General features: G+C 46.5%; 1 pseudogene; it reads right to left on the bottom strand.

Moving 5' to 3' along the window:
- Positions 1-8,269: 8,269 nt before the first annotated feature.
- On the bottom strand, positions 8,270-13,732 carry LOC105983941 (annotated as a pseudogene).
- Between the last annotated feature and the right edge of the window lie 1,917 nt (positions 13,733-15,649).

The following is a 15,649-nucleotide window of genomic DNA, read 5'->3' as shown; positions in this document are numbered from 1 at the left end:
GCTGCTTTTCATCAACCTCTTGTTATGCTGGGGCTGCTCAGTGCTGCCCCTCACCTGTGAGCACAGGTGCTCCTGGAGGTCAGGTCTCAATTGGGGCATGAATCATCATATGCCGCAAATGAGAGGAAGCGTCTGTAAGCAGAGCCAGCACTAACATCAGCCTTGAACTTTCTCATGCTCCTGGGGAGATGGCTCATTAAGAAATGAGGGAAGATATCTGGCCTATTAGGCAAGGTGACAATATTCCACAAGGTCCCCAGGGCCACTCTTTAGCTTTGTACTTTTTGTGACTCACTAGCGTCAGTCCACCTAGGGTTGACTGGGCTCCTGGGAACTGTGTCTACATAGCTAACCAAGGCCAAAAGAAATATCAAAACAAATTTAACTTCTTTTAGGATGAAAGTGGAAGGCACATTAAATAAATATAGCAAGCTAGATATTATTTTTCCCACTATGGATCTTGGCCAATGTCTGGAGCCAGTGCTGCCTGGCATCCTAGGAATCAAATGCTCTGGACTCTGCCAAGGCTTCCTGGACAAGCCTTGGATGACACAGGCTCGGTGTCTCCATATGGCTCCTGTAAAGAGTTTCTGACAGCCATCCCTCAAGGACCCAAGCAAAGTACCAGGGACAGTTCAAGAGAGAAGACAGTGAGACATGATGGATTCCTCTTTAACCTTTCTCTTTTCATAAGCCTTATAGCTAAGGTGAAAGAAAAATATTATTCCCTCATTTTGGTCTGTAGTCTAAAAAATAGATCTACCATCCTCCTTCCTCCTCACTGGCCTCCTTACACATATATACTATCCCTCCCTCTGCAAACACACCACAAAACACACCACACACACACACACACACACACACACCATAAGGAGAGCTTAACACTAAAGTCGCCGGGCACCGGCGGCTCACACCTGTAATCCTAGCTACTCAGGAGGCTGAGATCTGAGGATCGCAGTTCAAAGCCAGCTGGGGCAGGAAAGTCCATGAGACTCTTATCTCCAATAAACCACTCAAAAACCGGAAGTGGTGCTGTGGCTCAAGCGGTAGAGCACTTGCCTTGAGCTGAAGAGCGCAGGGACAGTGCCCAGGCCCAGAGTTCAAGCCCCACTACTGACAAAAAACAAAACAAAACAAAACAAAAAAACACTAAAGTCCTTGTTAGAATGGCCAAACACTGGTAGCTCATACTGTAATCCTAGATATGCAGGAGGCTGAGACCTGGAGGATCACTGTTTGAAGCCAACGCAGGCAGAAAAATCTACAAGATTCCATCTCCAATTAACATGCCATATTGCATGGCTTATATAGTAGAGTGCCAGCTGTGAGCAAGAAGGCTGAGCGAGAGCTCCAGGTCTTGAGTTCAAGCTCTGGTACCAACACACACTACACACTACGTACACAACACACATGACACACACACACACACATTCTCATTAGAATGTCCACATCCTCCCTTTATTTGATGGACAGAATCAAGAGGTAGAACTTCTCAAGCCTTCAGAAGACCATCTGGGATCCCCATTAAAAGCCCATTGTCTGGTGTCACCCTGAGAGTTCTGAGAGCAGGTATGGGCACTTTAAGAAGCAGGTAGATGACACAGCTTGGAGAGCCTCATCTGAAGAGACACTGTGTGAGAGGGACCCTGTGTGAGCAGGCCATCAGGACACCCCTCCCAACAGGGCTGGGGTGGGGCATTTGCTTTCTCCTTCCCTAATATTTAAATAACAACCTCTCAGGTTGTGTTTTGGTTGTGCTGAGTGTTGACTTCTCTCTGACATACTGTGTTTATCAATGACAAAAGACAAATGACTATCAAAAAAGGAAATTCTTTCAAGGGTTTCTCCTTTGGCACAGGGAAAGGTCAACACCAGACTTAAGGCCCTGGATTTTGTAGGTCATTTTTCCCAGTCTGTGTTCTGGGAAATGGAAATTGACAGATAGCTTTGACTCAAGAATGCCACATACAGTCACATGCAGTTCCTGAGTGCTATCATTGGAATGTTTGTGTCCTCTCTGGAGTTTGTGCTGGAATAATCCCAAAGTAATAGTGTTAACAGGTAGGCTTTCCAGCAGTAATTAGGCTAATCTGTCTCTAGTTTCAGATCATAGGTATGTTCTTCAAGGGATGTTTGTGGAGAGAGCCTGGCACGGGATTTGGCACAGAGAGGAACAGCTCGATCATGATGGATGGAGAGAAAGGAAATGAATTTTCACATAAGGGGGTCAGAGTCTGTGCTCTCCCAGGACTCCTCCAGCTCTGCTGGAATGTCATGAATTCTTGACTGATTCACTGACTCTGTCAGTGCTGTGGCAGACAGTGTGGTGAGGAGGGGAGCAGGCAGGAGGAAGAGCAATTGCCAGGAAATGGCCATGAGATTTGTGCACCATAGATGTCAGAGCCATGAAGTAAGAATTGGCAGAGCTTCATGGAAGGTTCCTATGAACCCATGAAGCCAATGTCTGGGAGCCCCCAAACTGTAGAAGATGGCAAGTTACCTCAACTTTGAAATCCCCCAGATGCTCTTGCATTCATGGGCATTTTTAAAGGGATATTTTAATTTAAAAAATGAGCTATCATCTTGAAATCGGAGTGAATTAACAACATTTTCAATAGGAGAATAGGGGTTGGAGATGTGGCTCAGTTGGTACAGCTCCAGCCAATAAGTGAAAGCATCAGATATGGAGTTGGAGTCCTGATCTCCAACCTAAAAAAAGAAAAGGAAAGGAAAAAAAAAGAAAGAAGGAATCAATAGGAAAAGGTCTGGGATGTTTTACCAGTTCAGCCATGTGCCTAAGGATACAGTGTACCTTGCATAGGGAAGTTCAGGAATGAGCTGGGGGAAGGGTAACAGACACAGTAGAGACCCTGCTTCCAACCCCTTCTCTTCACTTTACTTTTATTTGTTTTTGGCCTGAGTCTGGGACTCAAACTTGCTGATGCTTATTCTCATTGACAAGCACCCTACCACATCTCCAAACCCCCTTCTCTTCACTTTAACTGGAGTAACTGAGATGCCACCATGAAGTGAACTTTGTCATGAGAGAGAGAAGGGCCTTCAGCTGCAGACCTCAGCTGGATCCTGAGGAGCTGGTGCTGTGGATTCATTTTGCATCCCTCTTCTTTGGTTTTCCCTGCTGTGTTTCTTCTACCTATACTTCAGCCAGGCCAGCACTCCAAGAGTCAACTATGAACCCTCCCTGTCTCCATTCCCATATCTAATCAGTCTCCAGACTTGCAGGATGTGTTCCTGTTGTCTTCCTGTCCATTCTCTCTGGCTGATCCCAGAGGCCTGCTAGAAATCACTCTCCCACATCCTCCCCCTTCCAGTTGCAGTCAGCTTGCAAATGGGATGATAGTTACCTCACCTACTGCCCTCTAGGAGACAGGGAAGCCAAATGCGCCTAGTCCTGGAAGATAGGGGTTGGAGAGCCATGCAGGTCACTGTGCTGTGGTTTTCAGGGGTATGGGAAGAAACTAATTAGGATATGTCAAGATGAGAAATGGTCTATCTGTACATTACCTGGATGCTTGTTGGGAATCCTGGAGCTCAGAGCCTGGCCACTGGCCAAGCCTTTCCCCAACCTATGCAGTCTTTAATAGATTCTCACTTAGGTGGGAGGCTAAGGATTAGGCCAGCTCTGGAGAAGCTCAGAGTGGGATGCAAAGTGCTTAATTACAGGAAGATGGAGGCTCTCAAGTGCCTGGCAGGAAAGGCTGTACATGTTTAAGGTTGTCTGCTCTAGCACACAGATCCTTCTTGCAGTTTTGAAGTAGCATGACTTTGGTTCAAGATCCTTTAGTCCAGAGAAGTGATACAGAGGGAATAGGATCTCATGTTTTCTTTCGAGTCAAAGTTAACATAGAATCTCAGACCTAAGAAAGAGACCCTAAGGTCCTTTTATTGCAGCATTTCCATTCTTCATGGAATGCTACACAAAACTAGTTGCTTTCTGGCTTCCCATTGGTCTTTAGAAAGCTTTCCTTGGACTCCACTGTTATTGTAGGCACTGCGTGGTAGAGGTGGAGCATGCGCCTTTGCTTCCTAAGGCTGCTCCACACTTCTCCATCTGCCCCATCAGAGTGAACCAGGCCAAGGCCACATCTTCCATGAAGCCTCCCCTGTGTCCTCCAGGCTGATTCCCACTCCTCTCTCCACAGCTATCACCATAGGTGTTTTAAGAGCAGTGATCTGCTGAATCATGCTTTCTCCCTCAGAAGGAAGGAAGGAAGGGAGGTGAGAAGAATTGGAGGGAGAAAGAGCAGAAGGAGGGAGGAAAGGGGAAAGGGAAGAAGGAAAAGGAGCGGCTCTGTTCACTTTACACAGCCACCATCCCTGTATGACCCTGTTAGAGGCCCTGTTTTTTCAAAGCCTTTTTCTATCCTGATCTTACTGGCTTCTTATAACAGCCCTGACTTGGTTTGGGATAGAGACCCACACTCCGATAGCCAACTAGGGAAGCTGAGGTCCTGAAAGAAGAAGTGACCTGCCCAAGGTCACCTCAGAACTCCTGTGGGAGACCAGAACCAGTCTCCTTCCTTTCTTCCTGTCATCCCCTTCCTCAGTCCCTCCCACCTGCCTCCTTTTCTCTGATGGCTGCTGGAGCTCAGTAGGGAGGGAGTGGCAGTGGAGCATGTGCAGGCCTCTCCCTGCAGGCATGCTGGGAGGTGATGGGGCTCACAGAAGACTCCAAAGGGAAACTGGCATGAACATATCTCCTTTGCACCTCCTGCTTCTAATGTGGGTTCCATCTAGTGTCCAAAGTGCTCCTGCTGTAATGGGTGCCAGTACCATGGCAGGCATTCAATAATCATCTACAGAAATTGAATCTGAATTTACTGAGTGACCTTGAGCAGCCTTCACAGCTCTCCTGGGCCTCAGTTCTCCCTGACAGCCTATTTGAGGGGCAAAATATTTTCCCTGTGGCCCCTACCATCTTTCCTGGGTAATTCATCATGTTTGTTAAAATGCTGAGTTGCCTGGTAAAAAGCCAAGGACTTAGCTGGGTGCTGGTGGCTGACACCTGTAATCCTAGCTACTCAGGAGGCTGAGATCTGAGGATTGTGGTTTGAAACTAGCCTTGGCAGAAAAGTCTGAGATTTTTAAATGTCCAATGGACCATCAATCTGAAAATGGAGGAATGGCTTAAGTAGTAGAGAGACAGCCTTGAGTAAAGTTAAGGAACAGCTCTTAGGCCCTGGAGTACTAGAACAATGAGAAAAAAAAAAAGAGGGGATTTCTCAGCCCTCACAAGCTGTAAGCAATGACTCATGAGCTGTTTTGGCTTTCCATTGTGTTAACCAGGGCTTTGAGATGTGTAGGAACTAGGCCTCTGGCTTTTCTCATTCTCTGGGAGGAGCTTCTGTGTCTGAGCCACCAAGGTGTTGTTTACTTTCCCCTGCCATCCCAAGTTGAGTCTTTTTTGTCAGTCATGGGCTTGGACTCTGGGCCTGGGTGCTGTCCCTGAGTAATTCAGCTCAAGGCTAGTGCTCTACCACTTGAGCCACAGTTCCACTTCTGGTTTTCTGGTAGTTAAATTGGAGATAAGAGTCCCACAGACTTGCCTACCCAGGCTGGCTTTGAACCACAGTCCTCAGATCTCAGCCTCTTGAGTAGCTAGGATTACAGGCATGAGCCACCAGCGCCTGGCTGAAGTTGACTTTTGCAAGGTCCTTGCCAACTCAAGTCTTGGTTCCTGCAAGGTTAGAAGCCAGAAGCCAGTACTCTAGGACTGCCTCATTTCCATTCGATGTTGTTCACATCCTGCTCATTTTGCTCAAGGCCAGCACTTTACTACTTGAGCCACTGCACCATTTACAGCTTTGTCTGTTTTCTTAAGAGTTCTAGCAACAGACTTGTTTTGTTTTGGTTTGTTGGTTTTGTTTTTTTTTGCCAGTCCTGGGGCTTGAACTCAGGGCCTGGGCTCTACCCCTGAACCTCTCTGCTCAAGGCTAGCCCTCTACCGCTTGAGCCACAGAGCCACTACTGACCTTTTCTGAATAGTTTATTGGCAATAAGAGTCTCACAGACTTTCCTGGGCCTGACCTGGTTTTGAACCTCGATCCTCAGATCTCAGCCTCCTGAGTAGCTAAGATTACAGGTGTGAGCCATCAGCACCCTACTCAGACTTGTTTTTAAAACCTAGAGTCTGGGGCTGGGAAGGTGGCTCAGTGGTAGAGTGCTTGCCTTGCATGCATGAGGCCCTGGGTTCGATTTCTCAGCACCATACAAGCAGAAAAAAGCCAGAAGTGGCTCAAGTGGTAGAGCACTAGCCTTGAGCTGAAGAGCTGAGGGACAGTGTCCAGACCCAGAGTTCAGGCCCCACCACCGGACCCAAAAAAATAAAATAAAATAAAACCTACAGTCTGCCACCTTCAGCCTGGGAACTGAAACAAAGTTTTTGATCTCTCTCTTGTTTTCTCAAGTGGAGAACATCTTTACAACATAGAATGAAATAAGTCTATATAGTTAATGTGTAAATCTCAATGCTCGTACTTACTAGACTTCGATCAGCAAGTATTCTGTTATTGTTTCTGTTTGTTATTCCAAAATAGAAACGGGTCTCAATATTTCTCCTATTCTTGCTACCACCATCATCATCTTAGTCTTTGGTCAAACCATTTCCTGGCCAGCCAAGCCCACTCTGCGATCACAGCCATGGGGTCTTTGTACAGTAAAGCTTATCTCTCCTTCCTCTACCTATATAGGCCTCTAACTGGCCTCCCTTGAATTGAGCAGCACTCATACCCCACATTCAGGCTTCTCAGGTGGCCCCTGCCCTCAGTTCTCTCCACAAACCTTTTCTTCTCTTTTTTTCTTTTCTCTTTCATTCCCTTTCTCTCATTCTTTACAAGGTTTGAATTCAGGGCTGCATGCTTGCTTGGCTGGTTTGCTCAAATGATGCTCTACTGAGGCATCCCTCCAGTCTGGCTTTTAGCTGGTTATTTTGGAGATGGAGTCTCATACACTTTTCTGCCTGGGCTGGCTTTGAACTGAAATTCTTCAGATCTCAGCCTCCTTAGCTAGGATTACATGTGAGCCACTAGGGCTTTCCCTTGGGGCCTTGCATTCTCCCTCCTCCCCCAGCTGTGACAGTACTGGGGTTTGTGCCCTGGGCCTTGCACGTACCAGGCAGCCACTGGAGCCACATCACCAACCATTCCTACAAACACATGGTCTCTTCACTGCAGTCCCCGAGCACAGCTTTTCCCTCCTCCAGGTCTTGGCCTTTGAGGTTCCCTCTCCAGAAAATGTCTCCTCAAATCCCTGTGCCCACCCAAGTGCTTCCCTTCATACCTGAGAATGGTGTGAACACAGTCACCACCTCACCTCTTCTGCCCCTTTTGCCCGCCTCATCGCCTGTACCCTGGCCGTGATGACAGAGCCAACCATGGCTTCTCATCCACCTTCTTCCCCATAGACAGACCTTCAGGAGAACAGAGATCTTGCCTATAGTCACCATTCTTAGCCCACTACCTGTCCCAGGGTCTGAACACAGGAGACACTCAAAATAATTTTTTTAAGTTGGGTGTGTCAGGCTTGGTGGTGAGTGACTGTAATTCCAGATAAGCAAGGGGCATAGTTAGGGGAATAACCGTGTGAGGTTAGCATTGGTAAAAATGTTAATATCCTAATTGAAAAATAACTAAAATAAAGAAAGGTTTTGGCTCAAATGACAGAGCTCTGCCTTGAACCATTAAGTCCCCAAATTAAAATGTACTCATTACCTTACTCATGCAACTATAACCCCTCTGTACAGTATCTTTACAATTATACATATGTACACACACACGTATATATACATATACATATACATATATATATATATATATATATATATATATATATATATATCAAAACCTACAGGGAAAAGTGGTTCTCTTAGAGGGATCCATGTGCAGGTGATGGGGACTCGATTGAGTCTGTGGACTTTCAAAGGTGTGCTTCTGCATTTGCCTCTGTGCGTTTCATTCCTTTTTCTCATTAACATTGCTTTAATGCATCTCAAAATTTTGTGATAGATATTTGGCCATGTTTCTATTGAAAAGTACTGATTTTTAAAAACTACTAACTTAAAACTGTTACACACACAAAAAAAAAAGGTCCACAAAACATTTTCCTTTCCTTCTAAAGGTTTTATGATGCATTGTTATCATTATCCAGTCTTTCACTATTAAACTTAAATGTCCAATTAATACAAACATTTTTGAGACTTTTCTTCTACCACTGGTTAAGCTGAAGCTACAGGGGTTAGGGATAATAATAATCACTCGGCCTTCTGAGCTTTCTGGGCAGACTTGGTGACCTTGCCAGCTCCAGCAGACTTCTTGTCCACAGCTTTGATGCCACACATAGCAACTGTCTCCTATCACAAACAGCAAGATGACCCAGACGAGGATAGTCAGAGAAGCTCTCCACATACACAGGCTTGCTGGAACCATATGAACCATGACGGCATCACTAGACTTCAGGAATTTAAGACTAGCTTCCAGCTTCTTACCAGATCTGCGTTCAAGCTTCTCTTTCCACTCAGTAAACTTGCAAATAATTTAAGCTGAGTGACAATCCAGGACAGAGGCTTAGTTAGCACTGATTTGGCCTGGATGGTTCAGGAAGGTCACCTGAGCAGTGAAGCTTCCTTGGGTGAATCATTCTTGCCGTCACCAGCAACGCTGTCACGGCAAACATCTTTGCTGACACATTCTTAACATTGACTCCCACATGGTCCCTGGGAAGAGCTTCACTCAAAGCTTCGTGATGCACTTGCATAGACTTCACTTCAGTTGTGACACTGACGGGAGATAAAGGTGACCACCATGCCAGGTTTGAGAACACCAGTCTTCACTCAGCCCATAGGGATAGTACTGATACCACCAATATTGTAGGCAGCCTGAAGGGGCAGATGGCAAAGGCTTGGTAGGGGTCAGTTGGTGGCAGGATGCAATCCAAAGCATCAAGCAGGGTGGTTCCACACTGTCTCCTTTATGGGTGATTTTTTCCATCCCAAGTGCCTATTGGCAGTTGGCTTTAGCATATTGTCACCATTCCAACCAGAAACTGGCACAATTGCTACTTTCAGGGTTGTGGCCAATTTCTTAATTTAGGTGCTGATTTCCTTAATGAGTTCCTCATCTCTCTTCTGGCCCAATGGAATCTATTTTGTTAATTCCAACAATGATCTGTTTCATATCCAGTGTGTAAGCCAGAAGGCCATGCTCATAGGTCTGCCCATTCTTGGGAGATACCAGCTTCAAATTCACCAACACCAGAAGCAACTATCAAGACAGCATAGTCAGCCTGGGATATGCCTGAAATCATGTTCTTGATGAAATCTCTGTGTCCTGGGGCATCAAGGATGGTCACATAATGCTTGCTGGTCTCAAATTTCAACAGGGAGATGTTCAATAGAGATACCACGCTCACGCTCAGCCTTCTGTTTATCGAAGACCCAGGCATACTAAGAGAAGCCTTTTCCTATCTCAGCAGCCTCCTTCTAGAACTTCTCAATGGCTCTTTTGTTGAGGCCACCACATTTGTAGATCAGATGTCTAGGAGTGGTGGATTTGCCAGGATCAATGTATGTTATGACAACAATGTTGAAATGGGTCTTTTCTTTTTTCCATTTTGGTCTGAACTCAGTGGTGGTTTTCAGGGTACCTGTGTTCTGATTTCAAGCCCATTGCAAGAAAAGCTGCCTCTGTGCTTTTCTTTTTTTTTTTTTTAAATTTTATTTTATTTTATTTGTGAACAAACTGTACAGAGGGGTTACAATTGCATGGGCAGGATAATGCGTACATTTCTTACCAAGCATTGCAGCCTCCTCCTTTGTTTACCTTCCCATCCCTTCCCAGCCTCCCCCCTCCCCCCCATCCCAATCCTTCTCCTTCCCCCCTCCCCCCCAACCCGTTCCCCTCACCCCCCCCCCCGCACTGACGTTGTAAAGCTCGTTTTGGACATGACAACTTGTACGTCTCATTGTTGCATCGATCCACCTGTATCCTTAAACAACTGGTTTTTCCCCATCTCCTCCACAAGTTATACTGACATCAAATATAGTGATAGCAGGGGTTATACTGTGGGGCCTCTGTGCTTTTCTTATGGGGATCTTCCATCAGCCTTCACCCTCACTTCCTCTCTTACTGCCCACAGAAGGGAGGAAGAAAATAAGCACTTGGGCCACCAAGAACAGGCCAGGCTGGCTGAAAACAGCACCCTCTGGTGGGGTACAAATTTCATGGGGGCAAGTCGGAGACCTGGATTCCCAAGCTACTGCTCTACCTGCAACTGTTTGTTTTTTCCAGGTCTGGGACTTGAACTGAAGACCTGGGTATTGTCGTTGAGCTTTTTTGCTCAAGACTAGTGCTGTATCACTTGAGCCATAGCTCCATTCCTGGCTTTTGGTGGTTAGTTGTAGATAAGAGTTTCATAGACTTTCCTGCCTGGGCTGGCAGGAAAGAACCTTGATCCTTTAGATCCTGTAGCTGGGATTACAGGTTTGAACCACTGGTGATGGGCCACAACTGGATTCTTGCATGTTTCCTTAGTCAGATGGAAATCTACATCTGAACACTACCTATGGTGGCTTGCTACCTTGTATTGCCACAGTCTGGACCACACCCCAGAGCTGGCTAAGGAATCTCTCCCAAATACATGTCTTTGAAGTGTTTGTGGGAGTGATCCCACCCACTGAGACTAAGCTCATATCCTGTACTCCCTGCTCCTTTGAGTCACTCTCAGAATCCCATTGCCTTTGTCACAGAGTTCTATTATTCTTGTACCTTTCACTCTTCTAGAGAAAGGGCTTCCTACCAAATCAGTTAGCTCCCTGCCAAGTCTAAGTAGACTCTTGTGCAAGGTCTGCCAGACATGTAATGTTCTTGGCCTACCCTCCCTGTTTCTTTCCCCCTCTTTTTTTCTTTTTCCTTTCCTTTGCTTTTCTTCCTTCTCCTCCCTCCTTCCCCCCTCCCACCTTTTCAACCCCAGGCACTCAGAACCAGACGAGGACCTGAGACACTGAGTTCAGGTCCCAGAGGAATGAGCTGGTGCCGGACTGCCCTGCTTTTCTCATAGGAAGGTGGCAAAGAGCAAATGAAGTATGACATGCCTAGGGCAAAGCCTTGCCCACACCCAAATATACAGTGAAATCATCTGCATCTGCTTGTTTTTAAGACCTGAGGTCTACCTCCTTCCTCAATGTTTTAGAATTATCTAATGTTGAAGTTAAAGTCTAGAACATTTAGGGGGAAAAGAAGGAGATTCTGAGTCTTTCTGGGGCGTGGTGATCCACACTGCAGACCGCTGGGGAAGGCAGCAAGTTTTGGAGGTGAACTGGTCCCTTCAGACCTGTGAAGCTGAGGCTGGGGGAGGTGGGAGTCAAAGAGTCAGAGGAGGAGCTCAGGTGGGCTGGGGCAGGAAGCTAGCAGGGCACAGGTGTACCATGGGTGCTTACACCTGCTGCCCATGGGAAAACGAGGCAATTGCTGCAAGTCTTGATAGCTGAATTCTGCCACCAACTTGCTGTGCAGCCTTGGGCAGGTTACTTAACCTCTCTGGATCTCTTTTTCACCAGTGACTGACCCATTTATTAATTCACACAGAAGAGAATTATTTACGTGCCTGGGGTGGTTGGGAATGTTTCCCAGAGGGGGTGGCTGAGACAGGCAGGCTAAGTGAGAGCTAACCAGGCCATGGTGGAAGCAGTGGCATGAGGACAGGGAAGTCTTTGTTACTGTAGGCAACACTCCTCCCTTGAGAACAGAGGTCTGAGTAGACTCCCTCTTGAGAGGCCTCAGCACCCACCATGTTCCAGTCCTGTCCCTAGCCCCGCCCTCCAGCCTCCTGTGTCTGCAACAGATGTTGGATTTTACTATTGAGCAGGACCGGTGGAGGGAATTACAGCCTGTGTCTGTGTCTGGTGGGTGGGTAGGGAATAGGATTTCAGGCTTGTGTTAAGCAGGATTTTGCCTACAGCCTAGGGAAGTGCCAAGAAGCTCCACGTGTCCCTGGATCCCCTGGGAAGGCCACTGACTTCTAGATTTCCTTCTCCTCTTCCTCCCCTCCAAGTCCAGTGGCCTCACCTGCCCCCAGGCTGCCCTGGACTGGTCTCCTGCCACCCTCTGTACCCCTCAAGGGAGCCCTAAATCTGGAGGAAAGCTCCTTGAGGGGAAGGAGGGGATGGCATCTCAGAACAGTGAGTTCAAGTCCTTGTTCTCCCAGACCCCAGCCAAAGTGGGAGAGAAGAGACCAGGGAAAGAGGGGGGAGGACACTGATCGAGTGAAGGGAGGGGCACCTATGGGTGGCCATGAGACAAAAATGTCTGGAGCTCCTAGGCAGAATGGCTGCTCAGACCCTTAAAACGCCGGCATGATGCTGGCATCCTCTAGGAGCCTTCTCTCCATCCCTCAGCTGCCCATGCTCCCCTTAGCAAGGAGGGGGGAATGTGGCTGCAGGCTGGCGGGTGGGGGTGGTACAGCTAGAGGCTGTGAGCCCCAAGTGGGGCTTTGGTGTGGTGGTGTACTTCTCTAATCCCAGCACTCAAGAGGCTTAGGTAGAAGACTGATAAGTTCAAGGCCAACTTAAGCTATATTGCAGGACCCTGCCATAAACAAACAATCCTATGTCTGGGGCTGGCACAGGCCTGGTTCTGAATTGTCCTTCATTGGAAGTACTTTGTCTTAGCCAGGTGCAGCTGGCTCATACCTCTAATCCTAGTTACCCAGGAGGCTGAGATCTGAGAATCATGGTTCAAAGCAGCCTGGGAGGACAAATCTTTGAGACTATCTCCAACTAGCCTAAACCAAAACTAGAGGAAGTAGAGGAGGGGCTCATGTGATGAGTATCAGCCATGAATGGAAAAAAAGCCAAATGAGAGAAAGGTGGCTCCAGTGATAAGAATAATAGCCATGAGTGGAAAAAGCCAAATGAGAGAGAGAGAGAGAGAGAGAGAGAGAGAGAGAGTGCAAGGCTCTGAGTTCAAGCCCCAGTACTGGCAAAAAACAGAAATAAAGTACATTGTCATAATCAAAGTCACAGATCCAGTCCAGATTCAAGATGACTGTAAGACAGGGGTTTCCTGAGTTTACTAGTGTCAAAGGGCATCACACTGGCTGGAAGAGAAGACAGCACAGGAACAGGACTTTATCTTTTAACTACATTCTTCTGGGCCTAACAATCATGCCCCTAGCATCAGAGGCTTAACAGCTATGCTATCTTAAAACCAGTTTTTAGGCTGGGCACTGGTGGCTCACGTCTGTCATCCTAGCTATTCAAGAGGCTAAGATCTAAGGATTGTGATTCAAAGAGCAGGAATGTCTGTGAGACTCTTATTCCCAGTTAACTACCAAAATCTGGAAGTGGAGCTGTGGTTCAAGTGGTAGAACACAAGGCTTGAGAAAAAAGCTTGGGAACAGTGCCTAGGCTCTGAGTTCAAGCCCCAGGACCAGCACAATAAAACAAAACAAAAAACAAAACCCCAAAACCAGTTTTTGGGATACAGCACATTGTAAGAGTAGGGAGGGTCCTAGACACCATCTCTCTACCTCCCTGTACACTCTTGACATCCTGAGCTCTGACTATATATGAGGGATGTGACTAATTGTCATAGCTTGAGTCAATAAGCAATCATGGCATTCCAGGCTATGGACAAGACTGAGAGAGAGAATGTAGAGGTGAAAGTCTTCCTCAGTCTCCCATCCCAGCAGGACAGCTAATTTTTCTCCATACCTCCATCTTGTCTAGACTAGATAGTAGCAGACAGACCTCAGGCAAGAAGTCTGAGTACATTGCTGAAACAAAATACTGGTCTTTAAAGAAACTGAGTTAGTTGGGTGGTTTGAAATGCCTGGGACAGAAGATAGAATATCTCACACAAGTTCCTAAGCAGTATGGCTTCTGTGATCTTCCCCTAGGAACTCACAGCCCCCGAGGAGCTACTGAGGAGCTGTTCAGCAGCAGGCTTATATGCAAGAGAAAGAACTTTCAAAATGAAGATGAACCGAGTGCTGGTGGCTCACATCTACAATCCTAGCTACTCAAGAGGCTGAGATTTGAGGATCGTGGTTTGAAGGCAGCCTGGGCAGAAAAGTCCATGATATTCAATTATTCACCAAAAAGTCGGAACTGGAGGTGGAAGCTGTGACTCAAGTGGTAGAGTGCCAAGCTTAAGTGGAAAAAGTGTACTGAGTTCAAGCCCCAGTACCAGCACAAGAGATAGAGAGAGAGGGAGGAAAGGAGGAGGGAGGGAGAGAGGGAGGGGGGAAGAGTGTGAAGATAAGTGATATTTCACTCTACTCTGAGTACCATTCTGGGCACCAATGTACTTATTCTCCATAGCATGAGGGAATATGAGGCTAAAAGAAAGGTTGATGGCTTCCACCAGGACCAGGTTGTAAGTGGCCATGCCAGGTTTTGAGCCCAGCTGGCTTCCCTTGAGTCTGGACCAGTTATGCTCTGTAAGGCATCTGGAATCAGTGTCTTCACCCAGTCAGGGAGCCTGGCTTTCTTCATCCCAGCAGAGAGCAGATGCCTCTGTTTATCACTTCACTTAGGACACACCAGTTACTTAGGGAGCTGAGATTGGGAAGATTTTATTTTTAAAGACCTTATCTCAACCAATAGCTGGGCTACATTTCATTGCAGCTACAGTATGAAGCATAAATAGGAATATCACCGTCTAAGCAAGACCTTATCTCAAAGCAAAAGAGATGGCAGTATGGTTCACGCAGTAGAGTGCCTTCCTGGCAAAGTGTAAAACTCTTTCATACCTCACTGACAACAATCTCTCCTCTCTCTCTCTCTCTCTCACACACACACAGTTCCTAGATTGACACTTCTGTTCTTCAATTTCTCTTTTTCTGTATCTTATATCCTGTATTTAATAATTACATACATGTAATTATACATACACATGTATACACCAAGAAATACAACTGTGCTTGTATGCCCAATTTAGAACATCTTGACTAATGAGTATGCAACATTAAATAGCTTTGAGAATTAAAAGAACATAGGAAGAATCTCCTTAGCCCAACCAACACAAGTCCTCATAAATACCATGACTAGTATTTAAATAAGCATAATAAAACAAAAAGAAGCACAGGGCATGTGACTTAACTGCAAGGGTATTAGCTTTACTGGAAATAGAGCCCTGGACTGACATTGGATGCTGATGTATACAGGGATTATAATGAAATTTGCTGATACCCCAGGTAATGCTGTGCAATGGACATCGTCACCCTTGCTCCCTCCTACCCCATGTGGATATCAGTTATTGGTAGAAGCTGTCATTAATACGGTAAGTACTGTCAGCAGACATTTGCGTCCTGTGAATGCTAGCCAGCAGGAAGCACTGAACAATGATGGGCCAGGCCGCATGTGCCTACTATGTGCTTTGATGGACTTTTAGGTATGAATAGACTTCAGCTCTAGTAGAAGCAGGGGACAGCTTCTGCCTCCTACATCCAGGCATTGGTCTTCAGAAAAACATTCTATGAGTGAGTTTGGTGGTCTTGGTGGTGGTATCTGCTTCTAGCCTGTTCTCTCCATCTCCTTTTTTTTTTTTTGTACCAGTCCTAGGGCTTGAATTCAGGGCCTGGGCACTATCCCTCAGCGTTTTTTCCTCAAGGCTAGTGCTCTACCTCTTGCGCC

The sequence above is a fragment of the Dipodomys ordii genome, unplaced genomic scaffold, assembly GCF_000151885.1.
Source record: "Dipodomys ordii isolate 6190 unplaced genomic scaffold, Dord_2.0 Scaffold22, whole genome shotgun sequence".
Lineage (NCBI taxonomy): Eukaryota > Metazoa > Chordata > Mammalia > Rodentia > Heteromyidae > Dipodomys > Dipodomys ordii.
This window is presented reverse-complemented; position numbering and strand designations above follow the sequence as displayed.